We start from the raw sequence: 27,901 nt of genomic DNA, 5'->3' as shown, positions 1-27,901 counted from the left end.
GTTCTGTTGAGGTAACAAGCCCCATTTTAAAGAAAAAAGAGAGGGAGGGAAGAATCATGTTCAAGGTCAGAGAAAATAAGGCCAGAAACATACAGAAACAGGTTCCAGATATGCAATCTGCTGCTTATCCATGGAGCCATGCTACTTTCCTTTAAGAAGACAGCACTTAAAAGAGTAAGGTTCTACCTCTATTCTCATCAAGGAGAGCAACACCTTTGTAATGACTTATAAAGTGACTTGAGAAAAATACTTTCTCATCACAATTTCCATGTAAATTCAAAATTACCATAATTTCCATGTCAATTCAAAATTAGGAAAATACTTAACACATTTTCTTAACTGTACAAATGCCAGGGGAACAGAGTCCAAGATTCATTGTAGAGGGAAAAAATCCAAGGTTCTCACAGAATCTCCATCCCCAGCCCACTTGGCCAGAGTTTTCTTTCTTTTTAAATTCTTGTGTCTCTACCTCTCAGGGGTCTCCTCTTCCTCTTTCCCTCTTGCCACACTATCTGCTATCTCTCCTGGCCACCTCTAGAAGCCAACACCCTCATCCTTTACCCTTTCTTCACTTGTTGCATCTAACTTTTAAGGGGCTCAGAGACAAGAGGCCAACTCCTGTTAAAATCAGAAATAAAGCTACAAAACTAGAGAAGACCTGAGCTGCCTGCCTGAGAAAAGCACACAAGTGTGACACCTGCTAGTTGCTAACTCCTTGTCTGTCACAGACAGTGATAGAGGTCTATCTTTCAGAGTAAAGAAGCCTACCTTGATCTAGAAAGCAGCATCATTTGGGCTCTTGACTTTGGGAGACGGAGTCCTTCTGATATGACACACTAGTTAATTCCTATTCCACAAAAACCGTAACTATGGCACAGTTAAAGCACTACAGTAGGAACAGGTAATGAACAGGGTCACTTTCCTGAGTGACATCTCCACTAAGATCTTTCATCATATCAGACATCTGTTACCCAGCCAAGCAGCAGTTACCAGGTCAGTCCTATATGAGAAATAATAGGAGGTGGGGATGGGCATTTGAGCTTAGCACAGTTGTAATCTAATCTTTTGGACTTTGATCATAAATGGGACAAAGTCCTACAGAGACCACAGTGGGTGTCAGGGAATAAAATGGCACCTTCCTCAAAGAAACAGCTAGAAAGGAAGCATCCCAAGCTATATCCTGAAAGGCTCTACCCTTTGGGACTAAATTACAGTCATCAGAACCTTTATCTTAGAAACTAATTGTTAATTGTACTTACCCTACCAGGACCCTCATTTGTATCTGTTTCTCAACTTCACCCATGAGCCTTCCATACACTCCTTCCCACCTTGGGCTAGATGCCCCTTCTCTGACGCACAACACCCTATCACACTGCTGACTAACTTACACACACACACACTGTACTATAATTGTATGCTTTTCTTCATCTGTAGCCTCTAGGTCCATTAGGACAAGGCTTGCATCTTTCAGCTCATAACTTTAGCTCTTAGAATTGTGCCTTGTACATAGTACATGTTCACTATATGTTTGAATGAATGAGTACATGAACGAAATGAATGAATCTTTGTATCTTCTATAATATAGCTCTCCTTCCACCAAAGCACTCATCTTGCTACCTTCCCACCATGAGGCCAGGATAGGGCTTTGTGACATCACTCTAAGATAAGACAAAAGCACAAGAATAGGTTGTACTTAGCAGAGGCAAACCAAGCTGTCCTCAAGCAGGGTGTGACACAGGTTTCTTCTTGTCTTGAGGATGAGTGAAGGAGCCCACAGCCACATGGGTATTTTCGCAGCTTCCCATGGGGGAAAGGCTGACCCTGGATAGGTAGGTGATAAGTGACCTTGGAAGCACATGGTTTCATTGTGGCTGGGGCCTAAAAGAAACAGGACTGGGCCTTGTGGTAGGTCTGGCCTCCAAAGCCTGGAAGGATGAGGTTGGTGCTCCGTGCTGTGACCCAAAGAACAGTGTGAGCTGTTTCTTGAACACACAGTGAGATGTCCATGCTTAGACACCAGCACAGGAATTCAGGCCCTGTACAGTGGAGCTCTCTTATACCTTTCCTGGGCAACTAATTCAATTTTCAGGAGAGGGGAAAAAAAAGGAACAGCTGACATTTTCCATTGATGGCTCTGAATAAAACCAGAAATACTTTGTGCTTTTGGGATTGAGAGGTGGGGTAAGGTGAGCTGCCAAGCTGCAACGTGTTCTTAAACAAACAGGCTGTGCAGCCACAGGAAAAGCCATCTAACAAGGTATATTTTTATTAGTCCTTCTTTCAAAGACTTACAAGATTTTAAAAGAACCACATGAATTCTGTTTTTAACTTGCATAAAAGCCTGAAGTTAATTTTTATGAGCAAATTTCAAATCCCTGAAAAACAGGTTTGGTAATATCTCTGACAGGGCTTGAACTGCAAGGTTTAAGGAGGCCTCAGAAAAAAAATAGACATTTTAATGTCCCCTGTACATTTTCACTGAAAAGCTGTGTCACATTTTGGTAAATAATATTTAAAGGACAACAAATCTTGCTTAACAACACTCCATGGAAAAAGCCAGCAATGAATGACTTTCTACTGACTTTTAATGGTTAGGTGCAAATCATCAAAGCCAAGGCTAATGACGTTCAGAAAACTATGAATTTTCTTGGTTTCTGATAAGTGATGTTGAAAGAATAGTCCATAAAACACACCCCCAACTCCCACCTCTCTCCTATCCCTAAAATGACTCATCTAGTCAGAGTTTCTGTTTATAGTTCTAAGTAAACAGAAGACACGAGAAGGTCACTGCACTCCCTGGGCATCTGCTGAGCCCTCACTTAGTCTATGTCTACACATGTAAGCTAATTAAAGCAAACACATTTAATTTTTTTTTTCTTTTTTTCTTTTTTTTTTTTTTGAGACGGCGTTTCACTCTTGCCGCCCAGGCGGGTGTGCAATGGTGTAATCTCAGCTCACTGCAACCTCTGTCTACTGGGTTCAAGCAATTCTCCTGCTTCAGCCTCCCAAGTAGCTGAGATTATAGGCATGTGCCACCATGCCCAGCTAAATTTTATATTTTTAGTAGAGACAGGGTTTTGCCGTGTTGGTCAGGCTGGTCTCGAACTCCTGACCTCAGGTGATCCACCCTCTTTGGCTTCCCAAAGTGCTGGGATTACAGGCAGGAGCCACTGTGCCTGGCCTTAATTTTTTTTTCTAATTCAGTCATATAATTGATTAGTATCCTTAGAGTTAATTAGGTTAACTAATATTAATTTTCCCCAATAATTTAGTTTATTGAAATTATTGGTAGGAATCAGTAATACTGCTGACAGGTTAATGTCTGCATAAGCACAACATAAAGTTACTAGTCCTAGAAACTGAAGGCAGATGATTTTTTTCTCTCACTTTTTCTTTAGCCTCAACCCAAATAGAACAGAAGGTCAAAATGAGGCAATGTCTTTGTCACTTTTGAAGAGCCAACCCAGCATACATAATATTTCTGCATGTCACACTCCCAAGATAAATAGCAAGTCAGGAAGCCAGGACCAGAACACAGCAGAGAGCTGTGTTCAAGAGGTGGAAATGAGAGCCCAGAGTTAGGGCACTGTGTCTATGTCTTGCCACTGGACCCCAGCAGCAGGGGGTCAAGAAATGACCTGGGCTTGGTTCTAGCCAAAAGGAGAGATTCAGAATCCCTTCCATCCCCTCTAGACCCTTCCATTCACCAGCCACTTCTTCCTACCTTTGCCCACCATCTCCACCCTGGAAGCCAAGCCTCAAAACAGACTGTATCTGGAAACTGCTTACCTTGTGGACAGGATGTGAAATATTTTAAACATCCTAACGCTACAACAACAGTGATCAGTGGTTTTATTTTATGTCAGTACCGAAGTGTGAGGACCAAATGTAAATAGATTTTTAATCACAACATCATTTCCAGAATGGCAGGAGAATTTAATTTTAGGATTTGGGAAGAAGGAGTTATTATTAAGTATCTCAGAAGAATCAAGATTTGGGAGCAGGAAGTGAAGACTTATCCAAATTAAAGATTGTGCTAATTTATTACAACCAAATATACTGAAAACAAGCATGTTGGGGTTAGTGGACCGCTTCCTCCATAGCAGAGTTACCATAGCTTGGGAAGAAAGAATTAAGCCATTATAAAAAGTACAGCAACCTTCCTCCTTCCAGCCTGCCTGCACAAAGCGACCATGCAGAACAAGCCATACCTGTACACAATCTCCATTTCAAACATGTATAAAATCCTATTTACACATTTCTAAGCTTGTGTTTCTTGAGAACAACTGAGTCCACTACAATCCTGGAGTCCTAAAACGTCTTATGTAATCCACTCCAACTTTTTCAATTGACAGACGAAAAGCCCGAGGTCCAGAGAGATAAAGTGACTTTCCCCAAATTTTAGAGTTTTCTGTTCCTCTAAGGGTGTAATAGGACAAAAAGTGATAATCTATGTGACAGTGTAATGTAGTGTGTTTGGATCCTGGCCAACTGTGTGATCTTAAGCAATTTTGTTTCTCTGAGCCTCAATTTTCTTATTTCTAACAACTGGTTTAATAACAGCACCAACTTCAGAGGTTCTTGTGGTGATTAAATGAGAGAACATATTTAAAGCATTGAGCACAGTGTCTGATACCTAGTAGGTATCAATAAAAGGTATCTATAATAGGTATTGTTGTTATTGGTATTATTACTGTGCTAACAGCATAATGGTTGACAGAATAATGAAGTCAGGAGTCAAAATAAATTATAATAATGATGATTATTATAATAATAATAGGATTAACATTTCTTAAGTATGTGCCTAGGTACTTTAATAATTGCTTTAACTAGGCCGGGCGCGATGGCTCACGCCTGTAATCCCAGCACTTTGGGAGGCCGAGGCGGGTGGATCACGAGTTCAGGAGATTGAGACCACGGTGAAACCCCGTCTCTACTAAAAATACAAAAAATTAGCCGGGCGCGGTGGTGGGCGCCTGTAGTCCCAGCTACTCCAGAGGCTGAGGCAGGAGAATGGCGTGAACCCGGGAGGCAGAGCTTTCAGTGAGCTGAGATTGCGCCACTGCACTCCAGCCTGGGCGACAGAGCGAGACTCCGTCTCAAAAAAAAAAAAAAAAAATTGCTTTAACTACATCATCCCACTCAGTTCTCCCAATTCTATAGATAAGGAAACTTTCCCTTAGAGAAGCTTAAAATTTTGCTCAACAGCTGATAAGTGATGACCCTAGGATATAAACCTAGGTTTCACAGACTCTAGAATTTCTGCCATTATGCTGAATTAAGGATAACCATTAATAGATTATAGAAAAATAAAGAAAAGGAAGATGTTTAATTCCATGAGTGAGGTTCTTTACTCTTTTCCCAACTAAAACAGATGAAAGCCTACATTTTAGAGCAAGATGGGCCAATATCAATCACTTCACTTAACCATGTCAGACTTTTATGATAAATGTTACGGCTGAGTGTGAGGTCACTCAATGTCAGCTCAATATCCCTTTAACAGGGAGCTATAAGTCAATCCTGCCATCTCAAGATTTATCTCTAGTGTACAATAAAACTGGTTGATTTTCTATTGACTGAGCATTTGAGATACAAAAGCTTGAGAATTGGCTGCTATTTGTTTGATGTGTTCCTGGGTCTGTCAAACTTGTAGGAGTGTTATCTGCTGTTTTAATGTGGCTTGAAGCTTCCCAAATCTGGCTTCCATAACTGTTTGGGAAATGTCATTTGTTTGAAAAATGGGGGTAAATTGAGGGCCTCTCTTTTCCTATTTGCAGATATTAAGAGATTTTATTTATGCAAACGGTTAACCAGGTTAACGTTGCCCACCCCATCCCTAGGGATGAAGTAGGAGTTAGAATGTGCGTGGCATACTTCTTAAGGGTCTCAAAGCTTCTGAAAAAGTTACATCTTCAGTAAAAAGCCCACATATTGCAAAATGTTGGAAGGAAGATGCCTTAAATTGTGAAATCTTCTGTGAGGGATCTCATTTTTCTGGAACTCCGTGACATCTGAGCCCTCATGTTGCTGGAAAGATTCCAAGAGCACCATAAAATTAGGGCTGGTCCTGTCTGAACTGAGTCCAGATCATTTCAAAGTGACTCAAGGCAGGGAAATAAATATTGAACGTAGTTAAATGTTGCTTGAGATTATGCTTGGCACTGGGTGTCCAGTCACTGATTTACTCTTAGGTTACAGGGGTTATTTTGAGCCCAAATGGATGTGCCAGGGTGGATTCATTCAATGGCAGCAATTATTTGCAAGCACAGTTGCATTTCAGACATGTTTAGCAGAATTTAATGTGGAGATTTATGTGATGGTATTGGGTGGGTGTAACAGACATTCAAGTCCTCAGTTTCATGCTACTTTACTCAACTCTGGATCACATTTGGCTTTTCCCCATTCTTTTTCTCCTTTTCCTTATCTTGCTTAAAAAAAAAAAAATAAAACTGACTTTTTTTCTTTCTTTCTCTTTCTTTGTCTCTTTCTCTCTTTCTGTTTCTTTCTTTGTCTTTCCTTTCTCGTCCCTTTCCTTTCCTTTTAGACAATAACTTATAAGTTATGAATGAACAATATGAAATCAGAATCAAAGAGGTTAAAAGAAAGAGTTGTAATGATATTCAGCTCACCCCACTCCCACTCTAAACCACCCAAAAAATGTGGGGGTAGCTACTTGGAAAAGAAATGTTTTAAATGGCCAGTTACAACTTTAAAGAAGAGATTTTGAAGCACAGGTACCCATGGTACACATGCACTATGTACAGCCATACGATTTAAGCCCTGTTGAGTTGGCCTGTGACGTGTTTCATTTACGACTGATGTCAGGTCTTGTACCTCAGTGCCACAAGATGGAAGTCACATGCAGTCCCAGTCCTCTGCCTCTCTTCCCTTCAGCAAGAGGAGGATACTCCCTAGTGCCACGTTTGGTCTCACTGTCTGATCTGAGGCTCTGACTGCTGTCAAGTCCCACCTGGGCAAGACACTGGAGCAGCATTCTGGAATAAGAGCAACCTTTGGGATCACACATACCCACATGGGACTCCTGATCTGCACTCTATTAACTGTCAACCTTTAGCAATTGACCTAAAACTCTCTGAGCTCAGTTTCCTTATCTGTAAGATGGAGATGATAATAGGTCCTACCTTGCAGTACTGTTGTGAAGATTTAATGCGGTAATGCACATAAAGTGCTTGGGTCAGCACCTGCCATCAGTAACACTTACTACATGGTAGACAGCAGAACAATTCCTCAAATGTCAAACCACTTCTCCTTCTGATAGGCCTGCAGACTGTGGCCACAGATGTGACCCTAGCCTCAAACCTCTACAGACCTGGGCACAGAGATGAGGTGGCTCAAAAGCTTGGAGGAGGTGGACAACGGGGGGCAGGTCAGAGGTCCAACATGGCAATCAGGCAGGAACCATCTTCCCAGGACACACCCCCGCTTCTTGGGTTACACTGCCTATGCTCGGTCTCCGAACCGTTTCTACATTGGCCTGGCAAGGTGCAGGGCCCTGACAAAAACAATGCCAAGCACAGGCTTTATTAACTTGCCTATATCTTGAGAAAACAGACACAAAACAACAGAGTATAGATTAAATCCTGTTAGGAGAAAAATCAATAAGAAATATCTGTTTAACAAAGCCCCTTCTTAGACCATTTTCTTTCAAGAACTATTTGATCAAACTCAAGATCAGAAGCCATAATTTTCACATATGTAAGACTGTATAGTTCCCAAAGCCTTTCCCCATACCTTATCTTATTTGAGCCTTCCCAATACCTTTCAAGGTAAGTATTATCTCCACTTTACAGATAAGAAGCTGATGTTCAGAAAGTTTTAAGTCAAATCCAAGGTCACTCAGCTAATACCTGTTTGAGTTATTTCTTGATCCCAGATCTTCTGACCCCAGCATTCCCAGCACTACACTGTTCACCTTTTTCTACCCACTGAGTACTGGTCACCAAAACCCCTACTACCCTCACATCCCAACACTCACCTATGCTATCTGGCTTTGATTAGAAACCTGACCAATGTACAGGCTCTGAAAAGACACACAAGTTAAACGAGGCATGAAAAAATTATCTGGTTTAAAATGTGATCACGAATATACACCATATACAAAAGAACTTAATGGAAAGAAACAGAGTCCAAGAATTTCAGGGGGACTGTTCGCTCTTCCAGCTTTAAGAAGCAAACTGGACCTGATGGGTGATGTACTTTGTGAACCAGTTAATATAAATATCATAATTTTAATGATACTACATCCCATAGACCTCAGAGAGAAAGTAGTATTCTCAGCAAAGGTACAAACGAAGGGGGATTTTATGAACAGAGGCAGATCAGTTCCTCTACACAGACTCTATGCTCCCAGCTACAGTGATTCATTTATGTCCCTTCCAACCTAACATTTCCTGAGAATCCCCACGGCCCCTGTCTTTGCCAGGTGGGGAAGAAAGACCTGATCTGGTCACAGGAGTAGTGCTGGTGAGGAGAGGACAACAGACCTAGTGATGTTTCTTTCACCCTCCCCACTTCCCACCACCTGGAAAATGAAGACTGACAACTACTAACGACTCCTGGTAATCACGTATGGATTATTCATGAGATAAAGCATGATTTAAACCATAGCTATGAGATGATTATTTCATGTCCCACATAGCCCTTCCCCAGCCAGGCCTGAAGCTATGGGGATGGAGGTGGGTGTTTGGGAAGAACCAGGGCTGCCACACAAAACATCCAAAGAACCAAACTTCTTGACTGTGGGGAGCACAGGGAGAACTGATTGGACATCAGCTACCCTGAGGAACACAGGAGACTGCCTATTTTTTAGGAAATGTTCCAAAAAATTGTTTCCCCTCCTCTTTAGCCCAGAGTGAAGGAGGGTGTTTCCTATGCAGAAAATGCAACCTCCCCCGGCCCCTCGCCACAGTGAGAGAAGGCTCAGCACCACATGCTCACTGAGCTAACTGAACCGATGGTGCTCTCCGTAAGTGGCCACAGACTACAGCTGTGGTCAACTGATGCATGCCCAATGACGTCTGCAGATCCCAATATATGATTTCATTAATTGCTGTGGATAAATCAGTTGGGCATTTGCTGGCAGTGTTTAAAATGCCATGATGGGTCAGATTAGAAAGCTGCTAGCACTGTAAGTCCAAAGGTGACCTGAGGAGGGTTCTTGGCTTCTGCCAAGGGTAAGATCCCACAGCTGCTTGAGTTGACTCCACCAGAACAAAGTGAGGCCTCTGCTAGCAGGCCCATCGTTCCATCTAGATAGGTGTGGTCTCCTGCCACCACCAGGACACACATCTGTAATACAACGAGAGACAACCAAGGTACCCTGGGCCGGAGGCAGGGCAGGGGTAATTGCAGTATCAGAACCTACTTCTCAGGATTCTTGACAAAGTTCTCCCCAACAGGTACTTCTCCTCTCTGGAGTAGTGTAATGATGAAAGACATGTATTGGAAATTGAACTACCATGGTTTGAATCCCAGGTCTGCTCACCAACGATGTAATCATGAGAAAGTCACTTAACCTCTCTGAATCTCAGGTTCCTCCTCTGCAAAAAGGAATAATAAAGCTCCTATATAGTCCCATAAGATTGGTGTAAGGATTAAAAGACATGATTGGTGTGAAGAGTTAGAACAGTGAGTCAACATGAAGTCATGATCCATATTATTTTTCCTTTAGGTTCCTCCATCTTCCCCTTTCCCTGGAGACCCATCCTATCTGCCCTAGTGGGGCAGTGCCTTGTTCTCTGGGATGCTCCCCTCCTTACTCTGAAAGAGATCAAATAACCAGTCCACACACAGCTTAATGTGTTGTTCTCAGGAGCATTTGTATTCAATAGGAGGGTGGAACTTTAGCTACAAGGAGCAAACTCCTAGAGGGAAATTTCCAGTTTTATTGGTCTGCAGGTGGAAAAGGGTTATTTGTATCATGTAGGAGAGTATTGAATAGGAGGGGAGGAAGTAGGCCAGGGCCTCATAACCTGGACATCCATTTCAGGATAAGAAGTGCATATATAAGAAGTTTCATAGGTAGAGTCAAGAGCAAGCATGGGAGAAACGACACTACAAAGTTTTTAAGAAAAAATAGGATTGAAGGGGAACCTGTGTTGCCAGATGGAGGCCATCATGTGGAGATCCTGCTTGGAGCACTCACTAGCCCAGAGCCACCTTGCCATGGGATGGACCTGCAGCCTCTGGAGTCCTTGATAAGGGATTGCTGAGCTGAGCTGAGTGTTCACTTTCCTGTGCTTTTTGCATTTCCTAAGGTATAGGCAACCAGGAGATGCCTTATTCTCTACAATTTTCTGGGACCAACACAGCCACATCTGTTATCCCTTTGTCCTTTGTCCTTTCTCACCTTCCTTGCATCACTTAATACACATTCACACACACACACACACACCCCTTTCCAGGTCTGAGAAAAAGGTAATAGACGAAACACAAACTCTAAGAATCAAATGCAGACATATGAAGCTGGCCAGGTGCAATCATACATGCCCTCGGGTAAGGCATGATTCATCACCAAAGTCCCCACCTCCTTTGCTCTCCGAAAACACTCTGCCTTCTTGCAGATGGATGGTGACAGTCCCACTCCTTTCTACCTCATACTGAGGCCACCTTGAGCATGTGGCTGGCCAGGCAGCCTTGAAAAGGACAAATGACCCAAAGGGACTAAAGTAGAATGGGGAAAGCCAGGCACTGCAAAGCTGCAACATCACCCTCTGGCAGTTATAATTGCTTCCCGGCAGTGAGGGAATGTCCCTGCCCACTACTCATCAACCAGGTAGCTCCTGGAGGGCTCAAGTTCCTGGTAGAACGGGCTTGGCCTGTTTCAACTAACTCCACGCAGCACAAAGCCCAGCCTATCTCTCTGTAGGCTCTGGGCATTTAACAAATGCTTTTAATGATGATGATGCAACCCTTTCAGCTTAGGTCTATCAGGGTCCCCTGAGAAACATATATTATCTGAAGCTTTCCCTTTTGCTTAATTACATTGTGCTAATGTTCTTTTTCCACTAGATTTCTCCTCCCCCAACTCTCCCATCCAAATCCTGCTTCAATGTGGGTTGGATTTACATAAAAGGCCAGCACATTATAATTGCGATGATTGATCACCAAAGTTTCCTTGGGTTCAGATTGTTTCCTAATGTGGGTCATTTTTCATCATAAAGAGTTGGCTGATAATGATGTCATTTCCATTGCTTGAATTCTGAGGCAGTGGCCACATATCACAGAGTTTAAATGACTATCTATAGGGCAGCAAAATCATGTCGTTATCAGTTTAAAGCAGTTGCTGCTTTACTCCTGGGGACACAACAAGAATTGGAGCCTCCTAAATCTCATCAAACAAGAGCAGGATGCCAAGAATACCAATCTGTATCTGGGCCTGGGAAAGGGGGAGCGGGAAGGAGGGTTGGTGGTGAAGCAAACCTGTTTTTGCATGAGGCTGTGTGGTAAGTATCAGATAAAAATGACAAAGTCATACTTGACAGAAAATAAGCTGTATTGCTGATCACTGGATACCTTAGATGTGCTCTCCCACAATCCTTTAACTGTGATTTCACAGCAAGATTAACGAGCAAGAATTGAAATCACTCACGAAGAGAAGCTTTGGACTAAAACCCATCTGCCAGATAAGCCAATAAGTGTCCCTCTCATCAAGTGACTGGGACTGGGATGGAGCTGGAATTTGGCCCTAATGTTGCATGTGTAAAGTATGGGTATAAAATGAAATGATGTTACATGTGTGTTTAAAACAAATAGCTGCATTGTTAAAATCCCGAGGCTTGCAGACCCTAAATCACTGTGAATGAGCTGCTACCCCAGACGCTCTGTTTTCTGCTATTTGCCCCCAGCCACCTTCCCATGTGGCATGTCCTTCTGAACCCTCTAGGATGCCCTGCAGATGTTAAAAGTTTATAGTACAGTCCCAGCCCTGTCTTCCACAGTCTTTGTCATGCAACTCAGCATCCCTCCTCCAACTTCTTTTCAAAATACTCTAACTTGGAGAAAACTGCAAGAACAGTAAAATGAACACCCATATATTGCTCACCTACATTCACTAATTATTTTTATTGTCCCAAATATGCTTTATCTCTCTGTATACATATACACACTTTTTTTTGTTTAATCATTTGAGAATTCATCGTTTTAGCTTCCCATGTTTCAGGACACTTCCCTCCTACATACTTAGGTGAGTATCTCAATAAAAAGTTCTCCTCATTTCATATCATACTCCAGAAATTTCACATTGATATAATACTATTCTCTAATATAGTCTTTCTTAAATTCAATTGTCCCTACACAGTTTTATGCAGCCGATTTAAGTACATACATACACACAGACACACACCCACACACACCCACACACACACGCCTCCAGGGTTTAATCAAAGATCTCACATTGCGTCTAGCTGGCATGTTTGCTTTTTCATTTGTTTGTTTTGTGTTGTGGCGTTGAATTGGTCCTAGCGGTATAAATATAAACCTATTTTTATTTCAAAAATTTATTTCTTAGGAAGATGGAGATATGTCAAGAAGACACAGGATTCTTCTTGAAAGGATTCCCACTGGGAAAACTGGGATGATTTAAACATCAAAATGACAAATGACAGAAGTGGCTATAACACATTAGAGGAAACAAATATATTTTCTGATATTTTGAAAAAGCAAGGTGGGAAGAAGAATGGAACACTCCTCTTTATGGAAGAATACCAACTAATAAATGAGTAGGAAGTTTAGAAATAGAAAATTGTCATTTCGTAACCATCATAGTGATAATTAATTCAGGCAGGGGCCATGATATCCCAGTCCACATTTGTATCTTTCTTTTTCCACAGTGAGAATCCAGGTTCCCAACAACCTTGTTATGCTTACTCATTTGCCCGGTCCTGCAGTACAGACTATCAACAATTTATTAAGTGGAGTTCAAGATTTCCACCCAGTTTCATTTTTATTCTTAGAAAATATTATGTTGGGTTGTACAATCAGCATACTTTGCTCGAAAGTGACTTGAGTAATTTTTCTAATGTGTGATTTTTATTTCATGTAATTTTGGGTTTTTTCTGTTTGAATTCAATTTTCATCTTTTTTCCATTTCTTAATTTTATTTTTTGGAAATGTAAACCTTTAACACACTTTGAAACACAAAACCAAATCAAAAGGGATCCCCAGAGAAGTTCCATCTTCTTCTCTACACCTTGCATTTAGTTCTCACTGATCCCTGGAGATAACTAATTTCATTCATTTCTAGCTTAATTTCCTTCTTTTTTTTTTTTTTTTTTTTTTTTTCAGAAAAATAAGCGGATTCACAGAAAGCTTTTTAAGCCATTAACATTTGTGTCCTTTTTGTAACAATTGCTTTGGAATTTTGGAAAAATATATGAGAAAATTCCAAAAGATGAAGTCACCCCAAGAACATACGTTTTCATTTCCTGCTTAGAGTTAAGTGAAGAATTTTTGTTTAAGGGAGGATGACAGAGGCCAACCTAGTCATTGGACTTAGGGTACTAACCACTATCAAATTCCTCAAAATCTGTATTTTTTTTTTGTCTCAGTAACAAATAAGAAAGCAACCAATTTGACCCCATACTGACTCTCTTGTGGATATGATCAAATTAACCAGCCAAGCAATAGCACTTCCTAGACTCAGCATAATTCTGATCACTTTGTTCTGTAGCTTAATACCTTTCCATGGCTTCCTATTGTCCTCAGGATAAATGCCAAACATTCAAAGCCCACAGTAGGCTGCCCTCTCCGCTTGGCATGAGCACACACACAGCTCCTGAGTTCCAACAGCTCGCTTCTTTTCTCAACCTGTGGTGTTTGCTTTGCTCACACTGAGCCCAACATTTGAACTGCTCTTCCCACCAAGGGCAAGGAAGTCGGGTGGATGAGTGTCACCTTCACCAGCCCCTTGAGGCAAGTCCATTTGTTGAGCTCTAAAGATGTATCTTTCATAGCAGTTTCCCATGTCTGAAACTTGGGAGTTGGGTTTATAACAGGACCTCCTATGACTGCAACCACTTGGAAAGGCATGATGGGAAACTGGGTTTCCAGTTTAGCCTTGGAGCCAAGGACAGGAGCAGGAAGGCTTATTACTGTTCCAGGACAGAACTTGGGACCAGTAGCTCCTTTGGCCCCAGCCTCTCCGTCCTGCACTGTGGTGTGGCCCTCAGCCCTCCCGATGGTGAGGACTGCACCCCTACCCTATGCCTTTCATGCCTCAGGCCTTCCAAGTTCCGACCCTGCAATTGGATGGCTCTGTCTGCCTCACCTTTTTCCATGCGTTGTATTTCCAACCAGGCTAGTAAATCAACAGTCTCCTAGGAGATCTCTTTTTTTTGACTCTCTTCTTGTATTTCTACTTCCGGGACCCTACATCAGATCCTACATGGCTCTATAACAATCCCATAAAACCCAGCATTTAATCTTGGTCTAGTTCCTTCTATTGTCTTCAACTCCATGCTTCCACTTGAAGAGAAGCTAATGCAGCAGTAATTTTCAGGCTTGACTGTGAAAAAGAATCACGTGAGAGATTTCTGACTCAGTAATCTATGGGTAGGGCACTAGAATCTACACTTTCAGCATGTACCTCGGGGATGGCCAGGACCTCTTTAAGAAACCCAGTAGGTAGGCAGTCTGGGTACTTCCTATCACCCTTCACCCTAACTGGGCCCTGTTAATGCTAGAAATACTCTTTCTCCTAATTACTCAGAATGACCATTCACCAGACATCCTTAGGAAACTCTAGGCCTCTAAGCCAACAATTGCTCTCACCAGAACCACTGCCCTCAGCTGGCCCAGATGGGAACCACAGCTCTAAGACACACTCCCTGCTCTTTACCCCAATTACCTTCTTGCCCTAAAACAAATTTATCTTTGAACTGTGAATAATAGTATTTTTACACTCAAAAAAATAGACATTATTATGCTACCTACTCATACTCTGTTTATTCACACCAATGTAATTTTTATTAAAATAATGTTTGCATATTTCATTTGTAAAGTTGTTTTAGATAGTAGGCATACTTAGAATTCTCTTTCCATCACCCAACTTGTAGAAAATAATTTCACTAACACCCAGTTAATCAATATTTCTTCCTCAAAAACATAATAAAATGAAATTGGGCTTGACATCTATGAAGCTGGTACAAATTAGTGAGAATTACCACCACCTGGCAGAAAAGTGGCTAATAGACATGGTGGAAGATGTCCTGGCCATTTATAAGCAGAGTCTGATGGAGGCGGCCACATAGAACCAAGTCCAGTGGAGGCACGTGATGGCCGGTTTGGTGGGGGGAGGGGGTGCTGGGGGATTGTTTTCCTCCAGCCCTTGGGACACGGGCATGCTTGTCTTCACATCTGAGGATGTCAGCAGCTGCTTTGACTGAGAGTACATGTGGTCTTACCTACAAAGCTTTTTTTTTTTTTTTCTCCCACAGAGCCTTGAAAGAAATCAGAAGAGATTCTGAGGAGGTAGCTAAGGAATCCCAGATCACCCTAAGACTTTGGAAAGAAGAAGGACGGCATGGCACACCCAGGGGAATGACTCCTCTGCACCCCAGCCTGGCCTCACAAGCACAGTAGCGATTATGTGCTAGGCTCTGGGGGCTTTCTGCTGGGATCCTCCTCCTGCTCTGCCATGACCAGTTGTGATTCTGGGCAATTTACTTAGTCTCTGTCAGCCTTCCCCATCCACTGGAGGAGAGACAGTTTTAACTCATGTCACTGTGATGATAACAGCGCTGACGACATCAGGTATTGACACAAAATAAGCATTCAATAAACGTGCCTCCTTTTTTGTTGTGGTAAAATAGACATAACAAAATTTACAATTTTGGCCATTTTTAAGGGTACAGTTCAGTGGCATTAAGTACATTCACATTGCTGTGCAACCATCACTACCCTCTATCTCCAGAACATTTTCATCATCTCCAACTGAAACTTTATTCTTTTTTCAATCCATTAGCTGGATTTAGTCACATTTATAAATTTCTTTATATGGTAGCTAATACATTAACTATAACATCAGGAAACACAGGATCCCATTTTAGCTTTCGGATTTTACTTTTGAGCAATTTATTTGTAGGGATTGATATTTCATTGCTTTTACTTTTTCTTAGAAGTCTTCCAAATAACAAGAGAAAATTTACTTTTTAAAAAATAGAATAAAAGTCAACATTGCAATTTTTGTAAATCCAAGCTATATTACGGAATCTTAGTGATTTTCTTTATCCTATATCTTGAAACATGTTTCTATTCATCATTCTAGTCATTATTTGATCATTACTCACCAATTATTCCCAACTATGTTTAAAAACACTAAAATAATGTGAAATGGAAAATGATATAATTTCATAAAAGGCTGATGCAATAATGAACTAAACTATGGCTATTACATCACCTTTCAGTTTTCCTGCTGTCCTGCCCCAAGTATTGTAGAATCATTCAAGAAGGTTTAGGAGAACAGTAAAGACACCATCTTTGTAGTTTTTTTTCATCTTTTATACACAATTGAGCATCCATAATTTTTATTTTCCAACCACAATGACAAAGATAAGCAAATTTACAGAGGAAGATGTTTCATATTATTAAAAAATCATAAGATTAATGCAAAAGTGTATTTATAAGACCGACATGTTCCAGAATCATGCATGACAATTGATCACCAGTTAATGGCTTCAGAGGAAGTTGCCCAAAAATTGTAGGCATCAATACCTTCTACACCAGGAAAATACGGTAAGAAAAACTGGAGTTTGCTATGTTTACATTTTTATTAAAATTTTTAATAAAGTTGTTTTTCATAATATATCTGGTCTTCTGTAAATTACTCATAAAATGACTCAAAAATATAAAAACACAAAAAGGGTCTATTGGACACAAATGGTAAATGGTGAGAACTATTCTTGGTTTACCAAGCATTAAGCACTCAATAAAAGGTCATTGTTACCACTGTTACCATTATCAGAGTTCACAAAGTTTTATCCGGTCCTAGACATTCTGAAAAAGAAACCACATCCTATGTTCCATGGAACAAAAAGGACTCCTAAGCACCAGTGGGTTTGAGGTATCCTGTTACCACAGCCAGGAGTGTCCTGCATGCCTTCCCATTGCAGCATGAGAAAGGAAGACATATGGCCTGATGTGGCCAGTCACGAGGTGAGCCTTCTTCCTGGTGTGTATGCACAGCCTGCAGGATGTATCACTGACCACTGTCCCTGGCTACTACCTGCCTCTGCTGATTTACATGGGACTGTGCAGCCTTCCCTGCTTTTAAGAGCTCAAACTTTTAAAAAGAGTAGAAGAAAAATTTGTAGCCCAGTGGTTCCTTTGTTCCTTCTGATGTTTAGGCTGTGACTTTGAAAGATAAAGACTATGGGAAGTGACCATCTGGCTACAGGAGGGAGTGTCCATAAAAGAATCATACAACTGGGCCAGGAGTGGTGGCTCATGCCTGTAATCCCAGCACTTTGGGAGACCGAGGCAGGCAGATCACTTGAGGCCAGGAGTTTGAGACCAACCTGGGCAACATGGCAAAACCCCATCTCTACAAAAAATATAAAAATTAGCTGGGTGTGGTAGCATGTGCCTGTAGTCCCAGCTACTTGGGAGGCAGAGATGGGAGGATTGCTTGAGCTTGGGAGGTAAAGGCTACAGTGAGCCATGACTGTGCCACTGCACTCCATCCTGAGTGAAAACTGAAAATCTGTCTCAAAAAAAAAAAAAAATACAAAAAGGACATCCAGGGGCTCAAAGACAGAAAAATAGTAAGACAGGAATCTCCCTACTACTTCTGAAGAGTAAAATCTGAGAAAATGAGTAAAGAAGAAAACAGAGCTTCAGATTTCTATGTATCAATTAAAAATAGATTTGATTTTTTTAAATTAGTAAATGTTACCCCCGGGGTTTGTCCAATCTAACAGAAAGCTTCCCAGTCATAAGAATAAGCCCCCCAGTGGAGACAAAAATGACCACAAGACAGTCACTGATATCCATGTAGGCAGATATTCAAGTATTGGCCAAAGGATCACGTGAAAATATGCTGCAAAAGCTATTCCTAAGCTGAGAGGGAGGAAACGTGAATCCCCTTAAGGTCTCTTCCATCTCAATGCAGGATAACATAATAGTTAAAACAAAGGGTCTTGGAATCAGAGTGTCCCAGCTCAGCATGTACTGAGGGACACTATTTAACCTTACTAAACCTAGCTTTGACCATTTATAAAACAGTGGGCCAGCTGGGGTTGCCGGGAGAATGCTGATGACAGTGGTACCCACCTGTACTGGTTTGCCTGACAGATCCCCTTACACCCTTCACTACTCGTTCTGCCCCAGGAGACTGAACTGGATGAAACTCCTCAGCAGCCTCCCTCTCTGAGTCCAACAGCCTTCCCTGGTTGTATCCAACAGACTCCTGCCCCAGAAAGAGACTGGAGGGAGAGAAGAGTGAGTGCAGGCTGTTGATGGCCTCGGCTCCTTCTGCAGTCCTATCTGACTGGCTGTGTCCTCCAACTGAAGGTCATTGCTGCTCTCAAGGAAGCCCCATCTGCATAACTCTTTCCTTCTGGATTCTGGAACCTCCTCTCTTCCCTCAACGCTTCAGGCCTAGAGGTGGTAACTGCTCCTTTGTCGCTAGCCTGGGACACTGCACTGTCTCTTATGGATCCCTCCCACTGGTCTTACTCTATAAACACTCCAGTTACCAAAACCCCTTCCAATTATCCTAATTGGAGTGGTTATCTGTGCTTGGCTGGGACCCTGACTCTACCTCAAGGATCGAGAGGATTAAAAGTGGTATTGCACATAAAATAACTGGCACTGGGCTAATATCCAGAATCTATAATGAACTCAAACAAATTTACAAGAAAAAAACAAACAACCCCATCAAAAAGTGGGCAAAGGACATGAACAGACACTTTTCAAAAGAAGACATTTATGCAGCCAAAAAACACATGAAAAAATGCTCATCATCACTGGCCATCAGAGAAATGCAAATCAAAACCACAATGAGATAACATCTCACACCAGTTAGAATGGCCATCATTAAAAAGTCAGGAAACAACAGGTGCTGGAGAGGATGTGGAGAAATAGGAACACTTTTACACTGTTGGTGGGACTGTAAACTAGTTCAACCATTGTGGAAGTCAGTGTGGCGATTCCTCAGGGATCTAGAACTAGAAATACCAGTTGACCCAGCCATCCCATTACTGGGTATATACCCAAAGGACTATAAATCATGCTGCTATAAAGACACATGCACACATGTTTATTGCGGCACTATTCACAATAGCAAAGACTTGGAACCAACCCAAATGTCCAACAACGATAGACTGGATTAAGAAAATGTGGCACATATACACCATGGAATACTATGCAGCCATAAAAAATGATGAGTTCATGTCCTTTGTAGGGACATGGATGAAACTGGAAACCATCATTCTCAGTAAACTATCCCAAGGACAAAAAACCAAACACCGCATGTTCTCACTCATAGGTGGGAACTGAACAATGAGAACACATGGACACAGGAAGGGGAACATCACACTCCGGGGACTGTTGTGGGGTGGGGAGAGGGGGGAGGGACAGCATTAGGAGATATACCTAATGCTAAATGACAAGTTAATGGGTGCAGCAAACCAATATGGTACATGGATACATATGTAACAAACCTGCATATTGTGCACATGTACCCTAAAACTTAAAGTATAATAGTAATAAAAAAAAACTGGCACTTATCAAGTAACCATTACAACAATATTATTATTCTCCTTTCTCTGATCTCTCACTCCCCTTTTTCACCCATGGTTAATTCTTCTAGTCAGCTCCTCCTCTGATTCTTTAACACAGGAGTCAGCACACTTTTTTCTATAGAGGACTAGATAGTAAATAATTTAGGCTTTGTGGGCTACACAGCCTCTGTCGCAACTGCTCAGCTCTGTTACTGAAGAACTAAAGCAGCCACTGGCCAGCAATGCTTAAATAAATAAGCATGACTGTGTTTCAATAACATTTTATTTATGAGCACTGAAATCTGAATTTCATATCATTTTCATGGGTCATGAAATATTATTTTTCTTTTGATTATTTTTCGGCCATTTGAAAATGTGAAAACCATTCTCAGCTCACAAGTTGAGCAGTAACAAGTGGTGGGCAGGACTTGGCCTACAGGCCACAGTTTACCAACGCCTTCTTGAACAGAGTTCTAATATTTAGCATTTCTGCTGCACCAGAGAGCTTTTATGCCCCAAATTATGATTCTATATTTTTCCTATTTTCCTTGTTTATAAAAAAAAAAAAAAGACTCTAAAAATTCATTCTTTGAAGCCAAAGCTTGCTTGCCCTTTCCCATAATCTTTGCCAATTGGCTTTTGAAATCCCCTGCCATAGCACATTCAAACCATCCCCTCTATCATACCTTCCAGGGGCAATGTCCTTGAAGCTGTTCCCACACTAGAAACCCATTCCAGCACTTTTCATCTAGGAAAAGGCATATCCAAGACTAGCCCAGTGTGATTCACTCCATGGAAATAATAACAAGAACTCTGCTGTATTTGGGCAAAGTCTGGCCTGGGCAATGCTGGAGAGAAGGTGAGGTTTGTCTCTGCAGGACTCCACCCGACTGTGCCCACCCTGGGCTTGCACACGTGTGGGGCCTTCACTAGCCTTGCGATGATGCTCTTCCATCCCTTTCTCATAGGACCAATCTGAACACTCTGCAAAAACGCAGATCAGATGCTAAGGCGTATTAACCTATTCCAACAGACAGACAATGCTGTGTAAGAGTCTTGAATTTTAACATATCTTTTCAAAATAACCTAAAGCAGTGGTTCTTGATCTGGCTACATGGTAGAATCACCTTTTCCAGCATTTAAAAATGCCAGGGCCACCAGATCATGATTGAAATTTTATCTGCAGTTTTAAAAAGCTACCCAGATGATTCTAGTGCAAGGTGAGGGTTGAGGGTCATGGACTTTGACGAATGGCTGAAGGAGATATTTTCAGACAATTGAAGGAGGCCAGGATGCATCCATTCAAATCATGGTTTCTTTTAGCTTTCCTTACTGTCCCATGCAAAGCTTCAGAAAAGAAGGCAATTGGGAGGATAGGATGAAAGTAGACATTATTGTGCATCTAGTTTGCATTTGGATTTTATTACTTTTCATTTGTGTATTCATTCACATAACATCATTCATTAAGCTACTAGCGTGTGCCAAGCACTGCAGATACAAAGATAAAGAAGATAGGCATGATTTCTGTCCACACGGAGCTTATATTCATATAGTGGAAAGAGGAGGGGGGATTGAACAACTCAATTACACAATTATTATTTATGGCAATTGTGGGAAGTCTTATAGAGTTCAAAATGTACCTTCTGAGGAAATCTCACTTAATTGGAGAAGATCAGGGAAGGCTTCCTTGAGGAAGTGGTGCTCTGGCTGAGCTCTAATATGATCGTGAGTCAACTAGACAAGAATGGGGAAGGCAGTGGTAACTACATAGGCAAAGGCCCTGTGGTGGGCATACAGGAGCTTCAAACTTTTGACGAGCTAAGAGGCGGCAGTGTGGGTGAAATTCAGACAGCAAGGGGAGAATGCTAGGGTGGATTAGGACCGGGTCGGACAAGGCATTGGAGGCCTTATTAAGACACATGTTATCTCCTCTTCTTCATTAACACCCTCATTTTATGAACTCTGAGCATTGGTGACATGCTCAAGGTTCCGTCACTGGAAAGAGGTAAGGCCAGCACTCAAACCCACTTCTGCCTAACTCCATCTGTGGTTCCATCCGTCTCTGCAGTTCCCGCCACCTCCAGGTCAGATGTTTCACCAGAAACAGAAATTATAAATCAAAGTTGGGTTTCTATATAGATCTCTCCACACAGAAATAGAGTATCTATGCTTGTGTATAGATAGGGAGGAACAAAAGCAACAAACTAGAAAGGATCAAAGATACTAACTTTAGGGAAACTGACCTTCCTTCATAAAGGAAAAGATTTGCCTGAGTCTCCTACCCAGTCCTTTGCAGAATTCAAAAGGGCTCCTATTGCTGGACCTTATACAGGTCAGTGAGACAAAGTCATTCATTGATTACCTGGTATTTATTGAGCATTTATGTGTCAAGTTCAAGAGACACCAATGAAAATACCAGATCCCGCAGATCTTGACACTTGGGGAATTTATTCTTTTCTAGAAGAGAGTAGAGATGCAATAAACTTAGCCAAATTCAAAATCAGAAATTCCTAAAGGTTAATAGGAGATTAGAGAATAAAGTAGTAATCTCTTATGCTTAATATTGAGTCTATCAGAGTTAATTTATTTCTCCCCAACTCCATCATCCAAATATTTTTCAAAGATGACCACATAAAAATGGCAAGATCAATAAAAATCACCAGTTTTTAGTAGCTAGGAATATCACATTATGAATAAGATTTAAGCAATGGGCTAGGACATTCTGGAACATGATCAATGAGGGAAAATTGAATAAATCTTCAAAAAAAAAAAAGTCTGACTCTGTTCCAAAATCAAAGATGTACATGAGATTGATATAGTCCTCTTCCAGATGGTTTGAGGAGATCTGAGCTGAGTCCCTGAAGTAATGGTTAGTCTAAGATATATAAAATGAGCAAATAAAATCTTCATTAAAATCCTAAAATAAAACCGAAAACTCTGCAGCAGATGGTATGGATCATAGATAGTTAAATGTCTGACAAAGGCAGTAATGATTATTTCTTATCAGCAACAAGGATTTGGGAGAGAGACAAGAAGATTGAGTTATAGGAAATATAGTACTGATTTTTGAAAATGAAAGTAAGATTGATTCTGTCTAGTACTTCAGGTAATCTTCAATCTCTATTAAAATATTCAGTTTGATTCTAACAATCGTGGAGTCACCTCAGCAGACTTTCTTGACATCCGGGGCAGGTGGTGGGAAAAAAAGTGTCCATCTTCCCATTTTTCCTCAAGAATCCCTAAGAGGCAGTCAACAATGTGCCCAGAGCACTCCCACCTCATGAGGCTGAAGGACCAGCACACTTGCTCCCGAGTGAAATCTCCAGCATTCTCCAGGCTCCAACACATGGTTAGGGGAGATGGCTGAGTGGGAAACCCCTGCTAAACACCACACATCAGTATTCCAGCCACCAAAAGCACACTGCAGTTGTGTGTGTGTGCGTGCATGTGCACACGTGTGTGTGTGTGCACATACACAATGTTCACATCATCAGCTATCCTCCTTTCTTTTAGGATTGATTTCTCCTGCCCTTCATTGCAGCCAGAACTTGGCAAAAGAGAGCAAGAAACTCTAGCCATCATAGCTCATCAGAGGCATCTTCCAATATAGCCCCCAAACCAAGATCTGGAATTTCTGCCTTGTCATCTTTGGAGATCCCTAAGTCAGAGCTGAGTCTAAGAACAGACTTCTCTTTCTCCCTTTCCAGAACCCTTCAGAGGCCATTGTCCCTCACATTCCTGCATTCACCCTTCCCTCAAGTAAGATGTTAAAATGTCAGGAGACTAGAAGAACTTTGCTTTAAAGGAAAACAAGTCTTTACCGTACAATACTTAATGCCAGCCCTATCTCCACCAACTTACTCTTACTAATATAATATAAATCCCTTTCTCCTCTTCCCCTTTATGTGATCTGCCAACGTGTCAGCTCCCTAGTTTTGAAGGTATTGTAACTATCTCTTCCTCACGTCTATTGTGATGAATGTGCTGGGTGAGCTGTCAGCTGCCTTTGATGTGTAACTCTGTGATCTAGACCCTCGACTCAAAGCTTGGTGCCTGGATGAACAACGTCAGCATCACCTGAGAGTTTGCTGGAGAAATAGAATCCTGGGCCCCACTCCAGACCTGCTGAATCAAAATCTATTCTAACAGTATTCCCTAGGTGATACTAATGCACATTAAAGGGAGTTCTGACTAAATTGCAAGACACTTACCACATCCCTGAACACAGGTTGGCAGTAAGTCACTAAAGGTTAACTCTGTCACTAGAGTGGGATTTTATAAAGAGATAGAGGGAAAATATAAAGGAGAATTGTTGTTACTATTTACAGCTTACCACAATTTATGTCCCTTATATGAAGCACTTAGACTTGATGAGACCATGCATATACATGGTGTAAGCATCAAGGAAGCTCAAAGAAAGGAAAGCCTGATGTGGGACTGTCAGTAGGGGGGAATCTCATGGAGAAAATAGAAACTGAACCAAAGATAAGTGGGTAAGATCTTGTGACAATCGCTACATGGGAAATTTCTAAATTTAAAACAGATAGTTGTCAGGTAGCACTTACCAGAAATGTAAAGTTCTGGTAGCACTTACCAAAACTTTAATAAATTATGTTATTACTTTCACTTCACTTTAATAAATCATTATTATCATGTATTTTCTCTGAGCATTAATAAAACCAGGATGGTGATGGTGATGGGTGTCATGGAAACAAGAGGGTTTGGTGTCAGATGGATCTGGCTCTAACTCAGCCAGACTGTGTCATCTTGAAACAGTTACTTTCCCTTGCTGAGCCTCATTACCCTACTGAAACATGAGAATAATACCTGAGGATTAAGTAAGAGAAGGTACACGACATTCCCAGTATAGTGTCTGTGTCTGTAGCATAGTAGGCAGTCAACCAGTATCAATCTACCTTTTCTCCTCTCTTCCCTCTGGCAGAGAGTTGGCCTCAGACAAATGTTAACTAAACCTGGACCTAAGTCAGCAAGTGCAATCCAGATTAGTAAAGTCCTAAAGAGTTTAGGCTTGATGTAGCAGGAAGCAGGAGTCATGCGCAAAGACAAAAACAGTATTTTAGGAAGGCCAGCCTAGCAGTGGTATCCAGAAAAGAAGAGAGAAGCAGGTGATGGTTAGCAGTGAATTGGCAAGCTCATTGAAAAGACAACCCTGTAAAGGACTTTGGGCCAGGCTTTCAAGGCACACCTGACTGTAACTGTGTTGGTCATTTGTCCCTTTGCTCTCAGTTCCACTGTCCTCACTTCCCCTGCTCTAATCTGTACTTTTAGGAACTGGATTTCTTGTGAAGTGGCTTCCAGGTAAGATCAGCCAGTGGGAGGCTCACCAACTTGTCAGTGGAAGAGGGGAGATGCTAAGATTTGTATCTTTTCATCTCCCTGCCTGGGTAGCATCTTAGGCAGTGCGGTTTCTCTTGAGACCTTCAACTCCAGCAGGCAGTCCACTCCTCTGTTCTCCCAGTTCCTAGCTCTGCCCGGCAACCCATGCTGGGCTGTGGAACACTTCCCCTCCTGTGCTTCAGCCACGCTAGAGTGGAAGGAGCTTCCAGCCATTGCCATCCTCTGTGGCACTTCACCATCTCCTCTTTGGCTTCTCAGTTTTAGCATCACCTGAGTAACTAGTTTCCTGTATTATATTTCCCCTGTTGAATGACCAAAAGTGGTTTATATTCCCTGACTAGACCTTAATTGACGATATCTAAATCAAAATATATTTCAGATTATTTCCGTATGACTATGTAGGTTTCTAAATCTTGGAAGATATACAAAATAAAAGCCTCCTAATGATTTATCTGCCAGTGAAAAGGAGGAGAGGAATTGGGCTTAGAATTCTCCAACCAAAAAACTCTAGTAGATCCATTAATGCAGGGTAATTATTAACCTGTGAACGTAGTGATGTCCATAGGCATGTCACTTAATTCAGCATTTGCACGGGTGATCTGGAAGGGTGAATAACAAATGCAGAAATTATTGGGAAGTATTGCAAATACCTAAAAGGAGAAGAAAATAATGTTTTAAAACCCAAACTGGCAGTTACAGAAGTATGTGCAGGATACGGTCATAGAATTCATAAAAATGCACAGCTGGATCAAATGCTGCCTGAAGAAATGTATGGTTGGATAGGTAAGAGAAAGTAATCAAAAACACCGATACTCCACAGGAAGGAAAAAAAAAAAAAAACCAAGAAATGAATATAGGAAAGAAGACTGAGGAGAGACAGTGCAAACTTAGACCTAATTTGGAAATATGATGGAAAGAGCCTGGTTATTTTGAGCTTTAAGTATAGACACTTTATGTTGTTATTGTTGTTTTGAATGATGTTCTTTCTCTCTCCAACCTCCATCATGCCCCTCAATTTATACAGTATTTATTAGGCCATACCTACCGTACCATACCCAATTTTGCATACCTCAGTAACAAAAATGAGAAAAATAGTAAGAATTGCAAGATTCTGGGGAAATCAAATCCGAAAGATAATGGGCTGGAGGGCATGACTGATACAGGAAGTAAAAAGAGCCAATTTGGCTGAGCAATCGTATTTCTAGCACAGACAGAACCACAGAAAATTAGGCATATTGTGTGGGAGAAACAAATTCCAATTAAAGAATAGATTTCAGTGTTGACCTAATTATCTAATGTCCAGCTCTCATTTTTATGGGATGAAGCCAGGCAAGTAAAATAAATTCTTGGAGATAAATCTACTCTTTCTAACAAAGAAAATTACTTCTTTCTCCATGAAACTCCAGATGATCAGAAAACAATACCCTAGTATATTATTTTTGCTCAGTTTGAACCTCAGCTATCACTTATATAAGGATAATATTGACTTCTAGGGGTTCAGAAAATGTATTTCTATGTGGTCAAGAAGGGTTTCCTTTTGGGAAAACAGAAGTTCAAAAGGAAAACAAGAACTCTCAACTCTGAAAGGACACAGCCACCAATAAAATTCACTCGCTCCCAAGTAAATTATTAGGTCAAAGAAGAGTAAAGGATTAAAGCTAAATACTTATAGCTCCTTGTTAAACTGGGGCTGTTATAATCTAAGAATTCATGAGAAACCATTTTCAAATTCAGAAGGGGGTGGGAGAGAAGCAACTATAGTCAACTGTAATATAGTAAGGATCTGTCACATGATCTAATTACAGAAATGAAAGCAACCCAGGAATTATGTGGTCTATTCAAGCCTGCAAGGAGTACGAACAAAGAATATAATTATACATCAAGCCTGTTGATTAAACAATTACTATTTAAAGCAGATATAGATTTAAAATTAATTTGCTTCTGCATTCTGAGGATTTGGGGACTGAGATAAACACTGTTTGAAGTTTAATTATCCGTGCGTAAGATGAAGGGGCTCATTTCAATTTGGTTAGCTCTGCAGAGCGTTTTGGATGGTGTAAAAGAATGAATCCGACTCTGCTACAAGTCTCGGCACTGCTGAAATGTGTGATTAAAGTGAGCAAGAAGGCTCACTCAGCCTAATTCCCACAGAATGTGGTAATATCACAGGAGGGATTGTGCAATTGCAAATTAATATTTAAATGAACACTAGTTTGAAGTTTACCTGGAGGGTGAAATACACTATCTCCAAAAGAACAGAAGAAGGCCAACCAAACAGTTCCAGGCTCCACAGCAGTGAAATCTGAGGAGTGGAGACCTTCACGCATGTTTGAGCAAATAGGACACCTACCTGCCAGCGACTCTGAATGGAGTGATTCTTATCAGAAGCCACATGTACAGTGTCCCACGGCAGAATTGCTCGGCTGAGGGGTGGGCAAGGTGAAAGGGTGAATTGGAGTTGGAGTGAAAGACAATAAACAGAGACTAGAAAATTCCAAAGTTAAAGAGTGATTGTCGAGATGCAAGGAACCGTGTCTGTGTTCCCACACCGAGATCAGAACGCATGGGGACAGAATTCCCAGACCTCAAAGCCGACTCAACAGTTTCCACGAAGGAAAGGTGTGCTCCTGACCTGGCTGTGCTCAAAAGAACAGGAGGATGCCACAGAGTGTCCTGGTTCAGGGAATGGACTTCAGAATGAGAAAACTGAGTTTCATTCCCAGCTCCACCACTTTTCAGTCTTGTGACCTTAGCAAAGCATTCAGCTCTCTCAGAACCCTCTGTTTCTTTAGTAAAATAGCTTT

At 41.3% G+C, this 27,901-nt stretch overlaps 1 long non-coding RNA gene across 1 annotated transcript; it reads left to right on the top strand.

Moving 5' to 3' along the window:
- Nucleotides 1–1,711: 1,711 nt before the first annotated feature.
- On the top strand, nt 1,712–15,802 carry LOC129468468 (uncharacterized). The gene is made up of 4 exons (XR_008652672.2): nt 1,712–1,829; nt 8,444–8,579; nt 12,530–12,740; nt 15,456–15,802. It is a non-coding gene; the product is annotated as an uncharacterized lncRNA (long non-coding RNA).
- The last annotated feature ends 12,099 nt before the right edge of the window (nt 15,803–27,901 follow it).

The sequence above is a fragment of the Symphalangus syndactylus genome, chromosome 18, assembly GCF_028878055.3.
Source record: "Symphalangus syndactylus isolate Jambi chromosome 18, NHGRI_mSymSyn1-v2.1_pri, whole genome shotgun sequence".
Lineage (NCBI taxonomy): Eukaryota > Metazoa > Chordata > Mammalia > Primates > Hylobatidae > Symphalangus > Symphalangus syndactylus.
This window is presented reverse-complemented; position numbering and strand designations above follow the sequence as displayed.